At 35.5% G+C, this 17,199-nt stretch overlaps 1 protein-coding gene and 1 pseudogene across 1 annotated transcript in view; both read left to right on the forward strand.

Moving 5' to 3' along the window:
- The window catches only part of IMMP2L (inner mitochondrial membrane peptidase subunit 2), a 71,435-nt gene that overhangs the window by 21,311 nt on the left and 32,925 nt on the right, over positions 1-17,199 (forward strand). The window lies entirely within an intron of this gene.
- LOC122727927 lies at positions 10,348-11,015 on the forward strand (annotated as a pseudogene).

Raw genomic sequence — 17,199 nt, forward strand, 5'->3', positions numbered from 1 at the left:
CTAAAACCAATTGAGTATATGTATATATTTTTCCTTCTTTGAACCAATTTAGATGAGAATGAGGTTCAAACATTACCCCTCCACACACATCATTTCTCCCTCCATTGTAAATGCTCTTCTCCCTTTTTTATGTGAAATAGTTTTCTCCATTCTTCCTCTCCCTTTCCCCTTCTCCCAAGGCATCCCTCTTTCTCACCTACCAATTTTTTATTAACATCATTCTAACATCATCGACTCACTTCCATTCCCTCTGTATATGTACAATCTTTCTAACTGCCCTAACAGTGATAAAATTCTTAGAAGTTACATGTATCCCCTTCCCATAGAGAGATGTAAATATTTTTTTTAACACAATTGAGTCTCTTTTGATTTCTCTTTCATATTTACCTTTTTATGTTTCTCTTGAGTCTTGTGTTTTAAAACCAGATTTTCTATTCAGCTCTAGTCTTTTCAATAGGAATGCTTAAAATTTAAGGCCTCTATTTCATTAAATGTCCATTTTCCCTAACAAAGTATTATACTCAGTTTTGTTGTGTAGGTTCTCCTTGGTTGTAATTCCAGTTCTTTTCATCCCCCAAAAGAGAAAAATACCTATATAAACAAAAATATTTATAGTAGTTCTTTTTTTGCGGTGGCTTAGAATTGTAAATCAAGGGAATGTCCATTAATTGGGGAATGTCTAAAAATGCTGTGGTATATGATGGTGATGGAATATTATTGTGCTATAAGAAATGACAAGCAGGATGATTTCAGAAAGGCCTGGAAAGACTTGTATGAACTGATGTATAGTGAAGAGAGTGGAACCAAGAGAACATTGTGTGCACAGAGACAGCAATATTGTTTGATGAAGAACTGTGAATGACTTGACTATTCTCAACAATACAATGATCCAAGATAATCCCAAAGGATTATTGATGAAACATACTGTCCATCTCCAAAGAAAGAACTGATATTGATGGAACACAGACTGAAGCATGCTATTTTTCACTTTCATTTTTTTCTTTTATTCAAGTTTCCACATACAAAATGCCTAATATGGCAATATTTTATATAATCGTACATTTATAACCTATATCTGATTGCTTGCCACCTCAGGGAGTAGGGAGAAGAGGGAGGGAGAGAGGGATAAAAATTATAACCCCAACCTATAAATAAAAATATTTATTACTTTGAAGAAAATTCCAGTTCTTTTGCCTTCCAGAATATCATTTTATAAGTGTTCTGCTCCTTTAATGTGGTAGCTACTAAATCTTGTATGATCCCCACTGTGGCTTCATGGTATTTTAATGATTTCTTTCTGATTATTTGAAGTATTGTCTCTTTGACCTGGAAGCTCTGGATTTTGGCTTGTATTCCTGGGAGTTTTCATTTGGGATCTCTTTCAGGTAGCCGTCTGTGATTTTTTTCAATTTCTATTTACCCTCTGGTTTGAGGATATCAGGGCAGTTTTCCATCATAATTTCTTGAAATATGATGTATATGTTCTTTTTGATTATGGCTTTCATGTATAATAATTTTTAAATGATCTCTCCTCAATCTATTTTCCAAGCCACATTGTTTTCAAAGCTACCCTGCTTTTCTGTGTTTCCTTCTAAGTTTTCTTTTGTTCTCTGCTGTGCACTTTTATTTTTTTTCTACCTCCCTCCCCATGCCGCCCTAGAGAAGAATACTGTTAGACGCAAGTATTTGTATATATGTAAAACCATGCCATACATACTTCTATCTATCGATTCCTTTCAGTGGATGTGGATAGCATCTTCCTTCATAGGTCCTTTGTATGTGATTTGCATCTTTATAATACTGATAAGAACTTTTGTCATTCAAAGTTGTTCTTAGAACAGTATTGAGGTTACTCTATACGATGTCCTGTCGGTCCTGCTCATTTCACTTTTCATTATTCCATGCAAGTCTTTCCATGTTTTTTTTTTAATCAACCAGCTTATCATTTCTTATAGCACAGTAGGATTTAATCACAATCACATATCACAACTTGTTTAGTCATTCCCTAATCGGCGGGCATCACCTCAATTTCCAGTTTTTACCACCACAAAAAGAGTTGCTATAAATATTTTAGAACATATAAATCTCTTTCTTTTTTCCCCTAATCACCTTGGGTAACAGATATAATAGTGATAATACTGGTCAAAGGATATTCACATTTTCATAACTCTTTGGGCATAATTTCACATTATTCTCCAAAATGGTTGGATCAGTTCACAGTTCCATAAACAGTGAATTAATATATCAATTTTTCCCACATTCCTGCCAACATAATAGGAAGTTTTCAAAGGAAGAAGTTCAGGCTATCAATTGCCATATGTAAAATATTCCAGATTACTAAAATTCAGAAAAATGTAATTAAAATAACTCTGAGATTCAACTTCACACCTATAAGATTGACAAAGATGCCAAAAAAGTGGAAAATGACAATTATTAGAGGCATTGTAGAAAGAGAGGCACACTATGCACTGATGGTGCACTTGTGAATTGGTTCCACTTTTCTATATAGTAATTTGCAACTATATTCAAAAAAGTATGAAATTATGCATATCTTTTGGTCTAACTTCAAAGAGATCAAAAGAAGAGAAAAAAGATGCACATGTAAAAATACTTATCTCACTTCTATTCCTTATAAAATCGGTGCCCATCATTTTAAATGGCTGAACAAATTATGGATATAGATTATGATATAGACTATTATTGTTCTGTAAGAAATAGATTTGGAGTGAAGGGAATTAATCCAGAACTATTTATACAATGACAGTGTTGTTTAGGACAATTCCTTAAGACTTAAGACATTTGATCTGTGAAATGAACAGCCATGATTTCAGAGGACCAATGCTACCCACCTACTAAAAGAAAAATGTTCATCTCAAGATACAGAACAAGACATACATATGTGGCCGCTGTGTAGATTTTTTTCCCTTGACCATTGTTGTTGTTTGTCCTTCATTTTCAAAGAGTACCAGTGACATCACTGGGTGATATCTTTACTTATGGGTGAATTGGATTTGAGTAAGTCACTGTTATTTAAAATTGTCAGCTTCACTCTCTCATGCAATGGCATTAAAGTCCAGTGGCAAGCCAAAAATCAGGATGACTGGTGATGCATTGGATGACCTTGGCATCTGTGATGTCTGACTAAGCTTTAAGTGCTCCACAGCGCCTGTTTCAGCCACCTTTATAGCTATTTGAACAAATTGTTCTCATTCGCCCATTCTGCCAGGGAAAGTGTTCTCATGCTTTCCCCCTATCCTTCCAACTCACTGACAGGCTTGAGGTCTGTGGGTTTCTTTCAACCTGTTCTAGTCTAACTGTTGAGACAGTTTACTGAAGTATGGCTGCTGCTCATGTTATCGCTTCTTGGAGCCACAGGTGAGAGTTGAGTGGTAGGTGGACACCAAAGATGGATGATGAGCCTTGAAAAGGGCTCAGCAAGCTCATACCAGAGGTGCTACTCCTCCTTGAACACTCCATACATCCCTCCTTGACCATACCTATTTATTAAAAAATTTTTTCCTTCCCTCTCCCTCGATTGGGGCTGGGGGGTGGGGAAGGAAGTGAGAGGTGTAGCTATAATATTGTTGTGTTTTTTTTAAAGGAGAAGAGAGTTAATTAAGCATTTAAAAATGTACAAAATCAAACAGAAGGAAGTTCCAAAGGATAGAGATGAGTAGGACAACTTTGAAAGTAGCATTGAATTTGTTATCTACTTAAAAGGAAAAGCAAGCTGTATAAAATGGAGATTTGTGGTTTCATGTACAATTCTCATCTGTGTGTAGAAATACTTTATTTGTTTTAAAATTCAGAATAAAAAAAATTAAAAGGGATATGACTTTAGCATCTACATGAAGGCCAAATTGGAGACATGAAAGTCTGGGTGTAGCGAGCCCAATCAGGAGGGTACTGCTATAGTCCAAACGAGAGGCTCAAATTAGGATGGTGGATATCTAAGAAGAAAAGTTTTCTGCATTAAAGGCTGTCTGTTCCCTTCTCATATTTTTATCAAGAATATTGTCTATACATGTGTAGACCATTTTCATAAATATTTTATGGAGATGAGGAAATAGGCATATGGGTCAATAGTTGTTGATATGCTAATGCCTTCTTCCCTGGCTTGTGCCCTCCCCATCTGCTATTTTCTGCATCGTTTTTGGCATCCTTTCTTCTTTGAAAGATCTGGCAAATCACTTTCAATTCTGGCTCCAGCATGGATTTCTTCTGCGTTTATTTTGACTTGTCTAGTCATATACTTACCAATGTCTTTTTATTCTTATTCCTATTTCCATATATATAGCACATTGGGGTATGGGGATGATAAGTTCCAAATGTATATCTAATATTGATAATACTAGATATACAGTAGATCAGTATGGAAACACTAGATAATCCAGTTTGTTTTACTTCTATTTGTTGCCTTCTTTTCAGTTAATCTATAAATGCTATTGAGATGATCTGTCTTTGTTAGCTCACACATGAATCTTCCTGTATATGCATTTTCCTCTCCTCTGCTTTTCACTGTTTTGAGAGAAGATATTCCTTGTCTTCCATCCTCTTTTATAATGTTTTCCCCCTGGGGTAATGAGGGTTAAGGGACTAATCCAGAGTCACACATCTAGTGTCAAGTGTCTGAGGCTGGATTTGAACTCAGGTCCTCCTGAATCTAGGGCCAGTGCTTTATCCACTGTGCCACCTAGCTGCCCCCCTTATTTATAATGTTTTATACATAAGCTTATAAATCATTATTGACTGCAGTGGCTATATCTTTCTAGAGGCTGAAGGGACCCCAGAGGGAATGTAGTCCAGCCTCTTCCTCTTTCATGATTTGTCCAAGATCAAAAAGGTAATAGGTGTCTCCTGGCTGAGGTAATTTCTGGGCTTTTTTGGATTTCTTTATTACAGTGACTACTTTAGGTTAAACTTTGGTGATAGTTGCAGTCAGTGTTTGTTTTTTTTTAATCTTTATTTCCTAGTTTTTTATATTCAAAGAAATTTCATTTGTTTGAATAGATTTATTCAGAGGTATTGTAATCACACAGTATCTTCTCACCTTTATACTTTCTTCTAATTTTATGTTTGCCCCAATTAGTTGATGATTTGAGTAGGCTGAGGCAGCTAATTGTGAAATGACTCCCACGTCAATTACAATTCATTCTCTGTTATGGATTCCACTGACCCTGTTTCCTATGCATATTCAAGCTCATTAAGGGACAAAGAAGAAAGAAGCAGATTCCTTCTTTTTGGGGGGAGTTACATTCTTGCTAATTATCCCACTGTATGTGACCTTGGCAGATCTGATTCTGTCTTTTAGGTATCTGTTTGCTGTAATGATAAATGATGTTTTTTGATTAACTCCTCATTTTTGTTGTACTCTTCACTCCTAGACATAGGTAGAATAAATGTAATTTAGTTAAATGTGTGTTGGCTACACTTTCTACTTTGATATAATTCTCACTTAAAAAAAATCAAAGTATGTGGCAGAGAAATGGGACAGTTATCTATATCATATAGAAAGTTGGTAGTGGCCTTTTTATTTAGTTAGTTAACTCATTCTGGTATTATAGTTCATTGATCTTTTCATATAAAGATCAGGAAACAATTAATTCTACTAGCTTTAGCATGATAAAATGTGGGAAACAACTGCATCTTGGAATGAGCATACTTTTTCCAAAACCTTTTCTGTTTCTTTCCTTGCTCTTTTATGTATTAGAATCACATTTCATATTCTGTTATGAACAATGACATACAACTACATCAGTAATTAATTTATTATCTCCAAGGAATGTGGAAAATATTAGGGTCCAATTCTAAATATATAGGTGAATATTTTTTTTAACTTCAGACATCCTCAGAATAAGGGGTTTAATTTAAAATAAGTTTTTAATAACAAGTTGGGAAATGGTCATGAAAAAATAGTTGAACTTTTCTCTTATTGTACATGTTTATAAATGCTATTGTGATTTACCTCAAAACCAAACAAAATAAAAAAATTTTTACTGAAATTAAATAATTTCCAAAATAAGTAAAGCCACTCATTTTTATAAGAGGGATTTTTATAAGAGGGGAATTCATGTTCTACACAAACAAACTTTGCTCTAAGTAGTTGCTCAGTGAACTTCACTTATTTGATATCTTGATTATCTGGTTCTGTATGAATATGTTGGTTATTTCATCTTTGCATGAATAGAACATTGAGATGTTAATATAGTAAAATAATCAGTCTTTTAGAGAATTGCCTTTTTTTATTAATGAATTCATGATAGTCCGGTCTAATGTTCATCATGTCAGTTGATACCAATCAATTCTCTGTTGCTTTCTGAGTAAGTTAAATGACTGAAAAACCAGCCATACTTTGCAAATTTGTTCAGTGATACTCCTGAGAACTCCAAATTGGTTCTTGTTTCTTTGATAAGGTAATAATATGCTAAAGTTGATTAACCTTGAATTTCCTGATTGCACCTACTGAAATAACTCATTTCTTTTCAAAATTTAATTTCATAAATGTGGAATTACCATAAGGAAAAGGTACCAATTTTTAGTGTTCAGGTGCAGTAAATATTTTTTTTTGAGTACCTAAGATTCTGTGCCACATATTGCTGCAAAAATGAACATTGCAATACCTCTGGTTTCATGGAGTTTATCTTCTATAGGGAGATAAATTATAAATAAAGTGCCAGCTAGACGATGGTAAGGGGATGAAACCTGAGGGGTTGTTGGAAGCCTGAAAAAAAAAAAGTAAAACTCTTTTTTGGGCCTTTGAGGGACAAATAAGATTTAACGTGTAGAGATGGAGTAGGAGGCATTCTTTGTGAAGGGACCAGAGAAGAGTAAATGATTCTCCCAAGTTACTTTAGTGATCCCTAAATTTCCAAATTAAATGTTTTTTTCCTCAATCCTCATCCTTCTTGATCACTCTCAAATTTGACACTATTGGTTGCATTTTCCTGGATACTCTGTCCTCTTTAGTTTCCATGACACTGCTTTTTCTTGGTTCTTCTTCTAGCTATTTGACCATTTTATCATCTTTGCTGGCTATTCATTCTTATTATTCTGTTAACAATGGGAGCCCCCAAGTCTTTGTCCTGGGCTTTCTTTTCTTTTTTTAATATGCTCACTTGGGTTCATTTATCATCTCTAAGTGCTTTCCAAATGTGTGTGTGTGTGTGTGTGTGTGTGTGTGTGTGTGTGTGTGTGTGTATCTCCCAAATCTCTTTCCTGAGCTTCAGTCATGTGTCACTGACTACCTTTTTGGTAGTTGCTCTCTTGAACAAGATATCACATAAGCATTTCAAATTTAACACATCCAAAAGAGAACCCATTATCTTCCTCCTTGAATGACTTTCCCAACTTTCTTAGTATTACTGAGAGCATCAGTGTTCTCCCAGTCACTTAGGCTCATAACCTTGATGTTATCTCCTACTTTTAACTCACTCATCCCTTGAATGCATTTTGTTGCCAAGTCTTATTGTTTCTGTCTTCACATTATTTTTTATATATCCTCTTCTCTTCACTTATACAGCTACCAACTTAGTTGAGGCCATCATTATGTCTTTCCTGGGCTATTGTCTCATCTCTCCCCACTCCAATCCATCCTTCTACTCAACTGCCAAACATATATTCATACAGTGTTGTTGTTGTTGTTGTTGTTGTTGTTGTTGTTTTGTCCTTTGTTTTTGAAGGGGACCATGACAGATTTTATGACTTGCAATGAATTGTATTTAAGTGAGGAAGGGCTGTGCAAAGTCACCAGCCTCATTTTCTCCTCCAGAGCCATCTGGGTCCAGTGGCAAGATATACATCAGGATGACTGGAGATGGCCCTGGATGTTTGAGGCAGAGTTAAGTGCCTTGCCCAGGGTCACACAAGTAGTAAGTGTCAAGTGTTTGAGACCAGATTTGAACTCATGTCCTCCTGACTTCAGGACCAGTGCTCTATCCACTGCAACACCTAGCTACCCTTATACAGTGTAGGTTTGATCATGTCATGCATGTTTCTACTCAGTAAATTCTGGTGATCATACATTGCCTGTAGAATAAAATATTAAGGCCTTTTTTTGGCATTTGAAGCTCCCTTTTCTGCTCCCTTTCTAAATTTCTAGAATTTTAATACTTTTCTTACCTCCATGTACTCTGTAATTCAGTAACACTAACCTACTTTCAGTTCCTTGCACACAAAACCACATCTCTCATCTCTGTGCCTTTGCAATGGCTGTACCGCCCCCCCCCCCCATCCTGGAATGCTCTTGCTCCTCACCTCTACCTCTTAGCTTCTATGACTTCCTTTAAAACCCAGTTTACAGTGAACAAGATAAGGTAAGCAAGATTCATTTTCTTCAGGAAATTTTTCCCAGTTCCCTTAGCTCTGAGATTAATTTCCATTTACTCTCCCATCTTTTTTTGGGGGGAGGCAGGGCAATGAGGGTTAAGTGACTTGCCCAGGTCACACGGCTAGTAAATGTCAAGTGTCTGAGGCCGGATTTAAACTCAGGTCCTCCTGAATCCCGGTCCGGTGCTTTATCCACTGCGCCACCTTGCTGCCCCCATTTAATCTCTTTCTATCTTGTTCATACCTAATGATTTCATGTTCATCTTCTCCATTAGAATGTGACCCCTTTGAAGATGAGGGTGGTATTTTTACCTTTCTTTACATCCTTAGTGATTAGCATTTTCATTCATTTATGAAATTTAGTAAGCACCTAATAAAGTTACCCAGAATTTTTAATTACTCTTTTCTCACCTTCCTTCCATGTCTATTCAGTTGCTGTCTTTTCATTTCTATTTCCCCAAATTCCTTTTTAAAAACTGTTCCCTCCTTTACATTTTTGATACAATCCTAGTTTAAGGATTCATATTTTCCCCATTGGACTACTATCTGTTTCCTTGTTTCTAATTTCTTCCTGTTCCAATTTATCCTCCTGCCTGACTATTCTTCCTAATTCAAAGTTACCATATCATTCAGATATCTAGAATACTTTCTCCTCGGATCATAGATTAGACCTGGAAGGAGCTTTAGAGGCCATTTAGTCTGACTTCCTATTTTACAGATGAGGAAACTGAGTCCCAGAGAAGTTCAGCGATTTGACTAAATTTACATTGGTAGTAAGAATCAGAGGAAAGATTTGAACCCAGTCACTCTGACTCTAGAACCATTATTCTTTCTACTGCTTCACATTGCTTCCTACTAAATAACATGGAATCACCTTAGAACATTCCAAGTTTTCACCTAACTTACTTGCCTTACATGACTTTTCTTCTCATATTTGGTGCTTTGGTACAAATTCACAATTATTCATGAATTTGTTTTTGACATTTTTATCTCTCTGACTTAGGTCGTGCTAGTGCCCAGTTTATGGTGCATCTTCATCTTCTGCTTTTGAAAGAATGCCTGGACAGCTAGCCTAAAGCACTTGGAGGACAGATACTGTCATTGTATCCCACAATACTTTGCATGGCTTTTTGCATAGTACAATAATTATATACAAATCATGTTTAGTGACTGAAATTTGAAAACTTGATAATACAAAGGACATATGACACACTATTATGCCACTGACTGTTACAATGAATATATCATTAAATTATTTGAATTAGAAATATGAAAATGCTTTGGAAAGTGGCTAATAACATATTAAAATTTAGTGTTTATATGAGCAAGTTAAGGGTCTTTCTTTCCTCAACTCCTGTTATTCCTTTAAAATTATACTTCTGGGACCATCCTGTTTTCTTAGAGTAAACTATAAGGTGTTTTTTAAATTGTTTCATATCATACCTTACATTGAATAAGGTTTGATTTGTAAATGTATCATAACTTGAAAGTTTTATTGTTAAATTTTATGGGTAACTCTGGAAACAGTAAGTTGTAATGATCATAAAAATATACAAAAAAAACCCCTTAATGTGTAGAGAGCAAGCTAAATAGTCAACTCTGTTTCTCACATTATAATGTTCACCAGAGGCTCATTATAGTCCTTGACCTTTTTGTTCAGCAGACACTTCAGAGTAGTTAGTGCTGTGCTCCATCTGCTTTAATCTCTCTCTCTCTCTCTCTCTCTCTATTTCTTTTTTGCAAGGCAATTGGGGTTAAGTGATTTGCCCAGGGTCACACAGCTAGTAAGTGTTAAGTGTCTGAGGCCAGATTTGAACTCAGGTATTCCTGAATCCAGGGCCGGTGCTCTATCCACTGTGCCACCTAGCTGCCTCTGCTTTAATCTCTAGACTATATGATATGAACCTATTCTATAGCAACTCTTTTGGCTTTTGATGCTATTCTTGCCTTCATTGTCATTTCAACAAGTTCTCTTATACTAAGGAGGTTCTCTTGTAATGAAGAAGGTTCAGTCTGGAAGAGATGAAGATGCTTCTGGAAGAACCATCACAATGGCTGCCCACGAGAACCACAAGTGCAATTCTAGTTGGTGATGGAGGTACTGGAAAAACCACCTGTGTAAAGTGTCACTTGACTGGTAAATTTGAGAAGAAGTATGTAGCCATCTTGAGTGTTGAGGTCCATTTTTCATGTTCCATACTAACAGAGGTCCTATTAAATTCAATTTATGGGATACAGCTGACCAAGAGAAATCTGTTGTTCTGAGAGATGGTTATTACATCAAAGCTCAGTGTGCCATTATAATGCTTGATGTTACATCAAGAGTTACTCACAAGAATGTGCCTAACTAGCCTAGAGGTCTGGTACGAGTATGTGAAAATATTGATGGTGTTGTGTGGCAACAAAGTGGATATTAAGGACAGAAATGTCAAGGTGAAATCAAGTATCTTCCAAAGGAAGAAGAATCTCCAGTATGTCATAACATTTCAGCCAAAAGTAACTACGACTTTGAGAAGCCCTTCTTCTGACTTGCTAGAAAACTTATTAGAGACCCTAATTTGGAGTTTGTTGCCATGCTTGCTCTTGTACCTCCAGAGGTTGTCATGTACCCAGCACTGGCAGCATGGTGTGAGCAGGACTTACAGATTGCTCAGATAGCTGTGCTCCCCAATGAAGATGATGACCAGTAAAGGGATTGAAACTAGAGCCCAGTGTCAGAGGTCTAGTTTTATAGGGAGCTGTCCTATGATGTCAGTGGTGTATCGTGTTTGCCACTTTATTATATACCTGAACAGAACATGTGCTTAATCTTTGGGATGCTGAAGGAGGTGAATGGGCTTTGGAGTGGATGTGGCAGTTTAAGAAATATAATTCACATTTTGGACCTGCATATTTAACTGTTTTGGACTGCAGTTAAGTCCTTTTTGAGTTTCAAATATAAGACTATTGCAGTCTTATCACAATATTCAGTGGTGAATCTTGTTTGTTACTGTCATTCCCATTCCTTTTTCATTTATATCATAATAAAGTAGTATTTCAAATATCTAAAAAATTTTTTTGTGAAGGATACCACTTATTTACAACTAGTTTTTTTCTTTTTAACTTTAAATGTGCCTAAGTCTTTAATAACAAACTTATTATCATGGTGGACTTTTCCAGCATCTAATCTTGGGCCCACATGCTGCTGCCTCTTTTAAAATAAATATGATATTCCCTTTGATGCTGGGGTAGTCTGCGAACTGTGAGTGGGCTGAAAAAAATTTCATTGAATATATGTTGAATTGATTACATATTTGAATTATTCAGGACTTTAATAAGCCTAATTTACTAGCTGAGAATATATTTTTTTTTCTTTTTGTCCCAGGCCCATTTAAAGAAGAGTGGTAGAGGAAAGATTTGCCCAGGGTCTAATTCTGGGCAAAACTGTGAGCCCTTAATCTCTGCTTTCCATAACTGTTTCTTTTCTTTCTTCATCTCTCCAGCATTCCTTCATCTCTTGATTTCTAGAGTCTTTGTAGTTTCTTCTTTCTCCTCTTCTCCTTTCCGTCGTTCCCCATTTAAAATATTTCAGAAAAGCATCTACCATTAGTACTTTGTATTTTAATAGAAATTTTCAGTTAATATATTTCTTTTTGCAGGAGATATTTTTCATTTTATATCTAATTGTGTTACAAAAGATTTTGTTTCCTCATAAGGGAAGCTATTCAGCAGTGTTTTAGTGGGCTTAGTGAGTCATTTCCAGGCTTCTGAAAGTATAATTCCTTAGCCAGCTACCTATTTAATGTGTATGTATTAAGTCCTACTGAAATAAAGCCTATCTGAGTAAAGCCCTTTTAGAACTTTTAAAACATAATATAAATATCACAGTTTCTGGAAGAAGCAACTAAGATAAATGGACCAAAGCAATGGAAGAATAAAAACATCCCTCCCCACCATTGGCTAGTGTGAGAGACCTCAAGGCAGTTGATGAGTAGCACATCCAGTCTAGATAGTCCTGGACAGGATACAGACTGAAAAAATCTGAAATTTTCATTTAAGTTATTTGTCAACTGATTTTCCCATTACCAGTTGCATTTTCAACTACCCTCTTATATCCCATCTTTTATTTATTTGCATCCCTTCTTTCCTTGTTTCCTAACTGCTGCCATTTTTTTCTTACTTTTCATGGTTCCCCTATTTTTAATGATGATGTTGCTTTTGTTTCTTAAGCATTCTTATATAGTAATTTTAGGGGCTTTTTGGAGGAAAGCTTCTGTCTTTATCAGAAAAAAATTTTTTTGATCTAGACCTGTTAGTTAATAAGTGAAAGAAACTCTCATAATAAGAACTGGCTACATGGATACAGATCAGCTAGTGAGATGTATTTAGACAAGGGAGACTTAACATGGGATTTTTGAATTTAAAAAATACATATTTTGATAACTGTATTTTAATGGGTTTCTGTGTGTACCTATGTATTTTATTTTATACATTTAAAAATATTATTCTGAAAAGGATTCTATAGGTTTTACCAGACTACCAAAAATGTCCATGACACAAAAGATATTAAGAACTCTTGCTTGTGTTGGTGTCTGAGAAGTTAAATTACTTTCCCAGGGTCATATAACTAGTACATGTTAGAGGCAAGACTTGGGCCCAGGTTTCCTTGTCTCTAAAGCTATTTCTCTCTCCAGTTTGCCATGATGCCAATTTTCTTCAGAAGTTATGATCTTTTTTTAAAAAGAGAAATGTCAAGCATTTTAGAACTGTTGAATAGCAATGCATAAATCCAAAACTTTTATTTTAAATTTTAGTAAGTGTGTTTGATAGAGAAAGCAAACTTTTACCAATTGAGAATACCACCATTCTAGAAATAATTTCCATTTCGGTTAAATAGCTCAAATTCCTATAATTACTTTGTATCTGCTCAGTTGATAGTTGCTTGAGGTCATTAACCTTAAATTCATATGTCATCACTTACAGGTAATTTTTTTTATTTTAGTCTGTTAAGTTGGAATAAATATGCATAGATAACAGTATTTGTACATATACTAGGAAATTGTATGTTACTGTGAAAATGACTAGCAAAATGCTACTTGATTATAGTAGATGACTTGGTTGATTACTAAGATGATTAATCTTAGTCCTGAAGAATAAATGATGAAATAATGTTCTTTCCTTTTAATAGTGAAGTGGGGACTGTAGGTACAGAATATTATATATGCTGTCAGGTACAAGTGCCTTGTTGGTCCCTTTTGTTTAACTGTTTTTCTTTATTATAAAAAATTGTTCATTGTTAAGGAGGCATATTATTAAAAGACTGACATGAAAACAAAATATATCAGTAAATGTTAAAAAAAACCCAAGTAAATGAAATAAACAATTTAAAATATCAGAATTCCTCTGATGCTTTTTCCAGAATTTACTATAAAGATCATTTTTCTTTTCATGAGAATAACCAGAACCCATTTGCTATCCTTTTATTTTCTTTCTCTGATTGCTTTATATTTTATTCCAGATTTAAATCAAGTGAACATGCCTTTATCATTTATTAATCATTAATGGTTATTTAATCATTTATTATGTGCCAACTCTTGTGGCAAGTGCTGGTATAGAAAGAAAGACAAAAAAAGCCTACTTTCAGAGTTGGCTTGTTTTTCATGTGTTCCTATTCTTCTATCTAACAGATTACATTTTACCATCGACTCTTCTAGTATTCAGTTTCAGCTCCTCAGCTTTTTTTTTCTCTAGAAAAAAAACAAAACACATTTCTAGTTCAAAATAGAGAGCCCTCATCTTGGTCAGCATTGCCACCACTGACTTTTTGTAATGATTGACTTTTGCTTTAGGACTCTATGTCTGCTGCATTTCCTTTTGCAACAGTTGTGGGCCAATTATTTTTGACCCACTTTTACTCTTCCCATATTTTCTCTTGCCTTCTTGTTCCTCAGGAGACTTTCTTGACAAGAACTGGTAAATCAAGCACATTTTTTTTAAAGTGACATGTTTAGAACTGGAATTACTTTTCACACATTTGCTTAAATCCAAGTACCTGAGTGATTATTTGTAATATAAAAGTAACAGGACAAAATCCTATAATTTTGACATTTTATTTGGTGATGGAGGATTACCTATCCACCCTGTTTTTAGTAGGCCTGAATAAAAACATTCACTTTCATATAAGCACTTCACAATTTCAGAGTGCTTTATTTACATCTTGTTTCATCCTTAAAAGAACTTTGTGAAGTAGGTGGTACAGGTATTTTTATCCCTACTTTAGAGAGCAGAAAACTGAGAACCAGAGAAGTCAGACAGCTAATAAGTGGAAGAGCAGGGATTAAAACCTAGTTCTTTTGATGCCAAGTCCAGTGTTCTTTTCCCTAGATGATGCTGACTCGCCATAGCCAACATTATTGTGATTTGCTGTCTTGTGACCTTTTAGATTCTTTCCAAGTGCCTACCTGTTCCCATGTGTTTAATTAAGGCTGTATTTACAGACCTTCATTCATAGTGAATGCCATTTTACTTATTTGCTATCAGCTACTTGGGCCTTGTGCTAACATCAGTAGCAGATGTAATAATCTGCTTTGCTTCCTGTCCCTGCAGCCTTCTGACCTCCACAGCTGAGGTCACTTTATCCTTACTTATAAGGTTAACCCCACTGTGTCACAGACTTAGTCACCACTGGGCAATTCCCCAGGATATTGAACTTGTTCACTTTTTTATCATCATGGAAAAAAGAACTCTTCAGGTCCTATCATCTCTACTGAGATTCTTTCCCGATTTGATTCCATATCTAGATTTCCATTCAGTACAGGCTGATTGCAACTGACATCACATGAAAGTCTGACTGACTACCCTCCCTGGCGGTACAATAACTAGGGCAACACATGTTAGGAAGTTCAGAGAGGAAAATCCTAGACTCTCCCTAGCTGAATCATTGCAAGTTTCTTGGAATCTTACCAGCAATTCACTTACTTACTCTCTCATACACTGTAATGTCATTTATATGAGAGTTAGGATGACTTGATGAAGTTAAACCATAACTGAAAAACTACAATTTAATCACAGAATTTGAGTTGGAAGGAACCTCCTTGGCCATCTAGTCCAACAATCTATACATAAAAGAATGTTTACTAAAAACTAATTGGCAAGTAGTCAACTATACTTTGTTTGAAGACGTCCAGTGAAGAAATAGATACCAGTACCTCTGGAGCCAGCATACTCCATTTTTGGATCACTGTACTTGAACTGAAACACACATATGTAGGCACATGCACACACAGAAGAGCATTTATAAACATAACATAGAACACAAAAAGATTATATATGATAGTATTTGAATTTTCTAAAAAAAAAGGATATAACAAATTCCACATATTACTTTCAAAACTGTCCTGCCTGTGTATGCTTCCTTTTATTCTCTGTTCTCAAAAAAGTTTCTCTGTCTCTGTCTGTCTCTCTGTCTCTGCCTCTCTGTCTTTCCCTCCCTTCCTACCTCCTTCCCTCCCCCTCCAAGAGAAAAAAATAACAAAACTCCCTTGTAACAAATAAGCATGGTCAACCAAAATGAATATATCCAGTGATCATGTACAAAAATATATGTATCTTTCCAGATCTTGAGACCATCATCTTTCTGTCAGGAAGTAGATAATGTGCTTCATCATTGAACCACTCTAATTGCTAGAAAGTTTTTTCTGACATCATCTAAATTTGTCCCTTTGCAACTTTTACCTATGGCTTTTGGTTATGCCAAACAGAACAAGTATAATCCCTCTTTCATATGAAAGCATTTGAAGTATGTGAATATAGCTTTCATAACACCCACACATGCCTATATACATATACATATATTTAAAGTACACTCAATTTTTTCTTTTTTCCTCAAATACCTTCCTCCCTCCCAAATGTAATAAACAAGGTTTCAAGGAGCATACTTATGAATTGAAAATGTAACATTGATCATTTTCATTAGAACCAATAGCTGAATAACAAAACCCTTATTTTTAGTGATGAATATCTATCAAAGACTTGGATTTTATATATTTTCTTTCTAAAAACACTTTGTCATGCCATTGTATTAGAGTCAAATGTATATTTAGAACAGTTCAGTGGTACTTTTTTATCTAGAGGGGTGGGGAAGCTCAGAGAGTCAGTGTAAATCATTTGGAAAATGCAGAAGTTCTTACTGTCAAATGAAAAATACTTTCCAAGGCTGCTCATCTATATTCGGAGTCTACCTGGCACTCGCCTTTCACCCCTTATTCCAAGAAGCTATAGCATGTACAGTGGCCACACCCCAGTAATCCATCTTTGCAGATGGGCTAAACCAGGTTGAAGGTAATTCATGGGCCTCAAACCCATCTTTGAATTACGGGGGTATCTACTGAAAGCATGTGAAGACATCCCCCATTATAATGGGTGAATGAGAAGAATATGTTCCAATGGCAATGAAAGTCGCTGAAGCAGGCACTGTGGAGTACTTAGGGCTGGGTCAGGCATTGAAGATACCAGGGTCATCTACTGCATTCTGGGATATTGTCAGTTGTCTTGACTTTTGTCTTGCCACTGAACTTTTATGTATCTGGAAGAGAGAGTGAGGCTGATGACTTTGTGTAACTGTTTCACTTAAATCCAATTCACGCACAAGTCAGCTATCACCCCATGATGACATTGGTCCTTTTTGAAAACAAGGGACAAACAACAATAGCAGCATTTTGGTAGTTTAAAACTTGTAAGAGCTCAAGCAATAGAATATTTCCGAATGTTTCTTATTTTTTATTCACATTCATCTACTCAACATTCAGTATCTACTAAGTGCGATGTACTGTGCTCTAATACATAAAAAGAGAAATAAAACTTACTGCCTGCCCTCAAGAAATCCAGTTTGGTAAG

The sequence above is a fragment of the Dromiciops gliroides genome, chromosome 5 (assembly GCF_019393635.1).
Source record: "Dromiciops gliroides isolate mDroGli1 chromosome 5, mDroGli1.pri, whole genome shotgun sequence".
In the NCBI taxonomy this organism is placed as follows: Eukaryota; Metazoa; Chordata; class Mammalia; order Microbiotheria; family Microbiotheriidae; genus Dromiciops; species Dromiciops gliroides.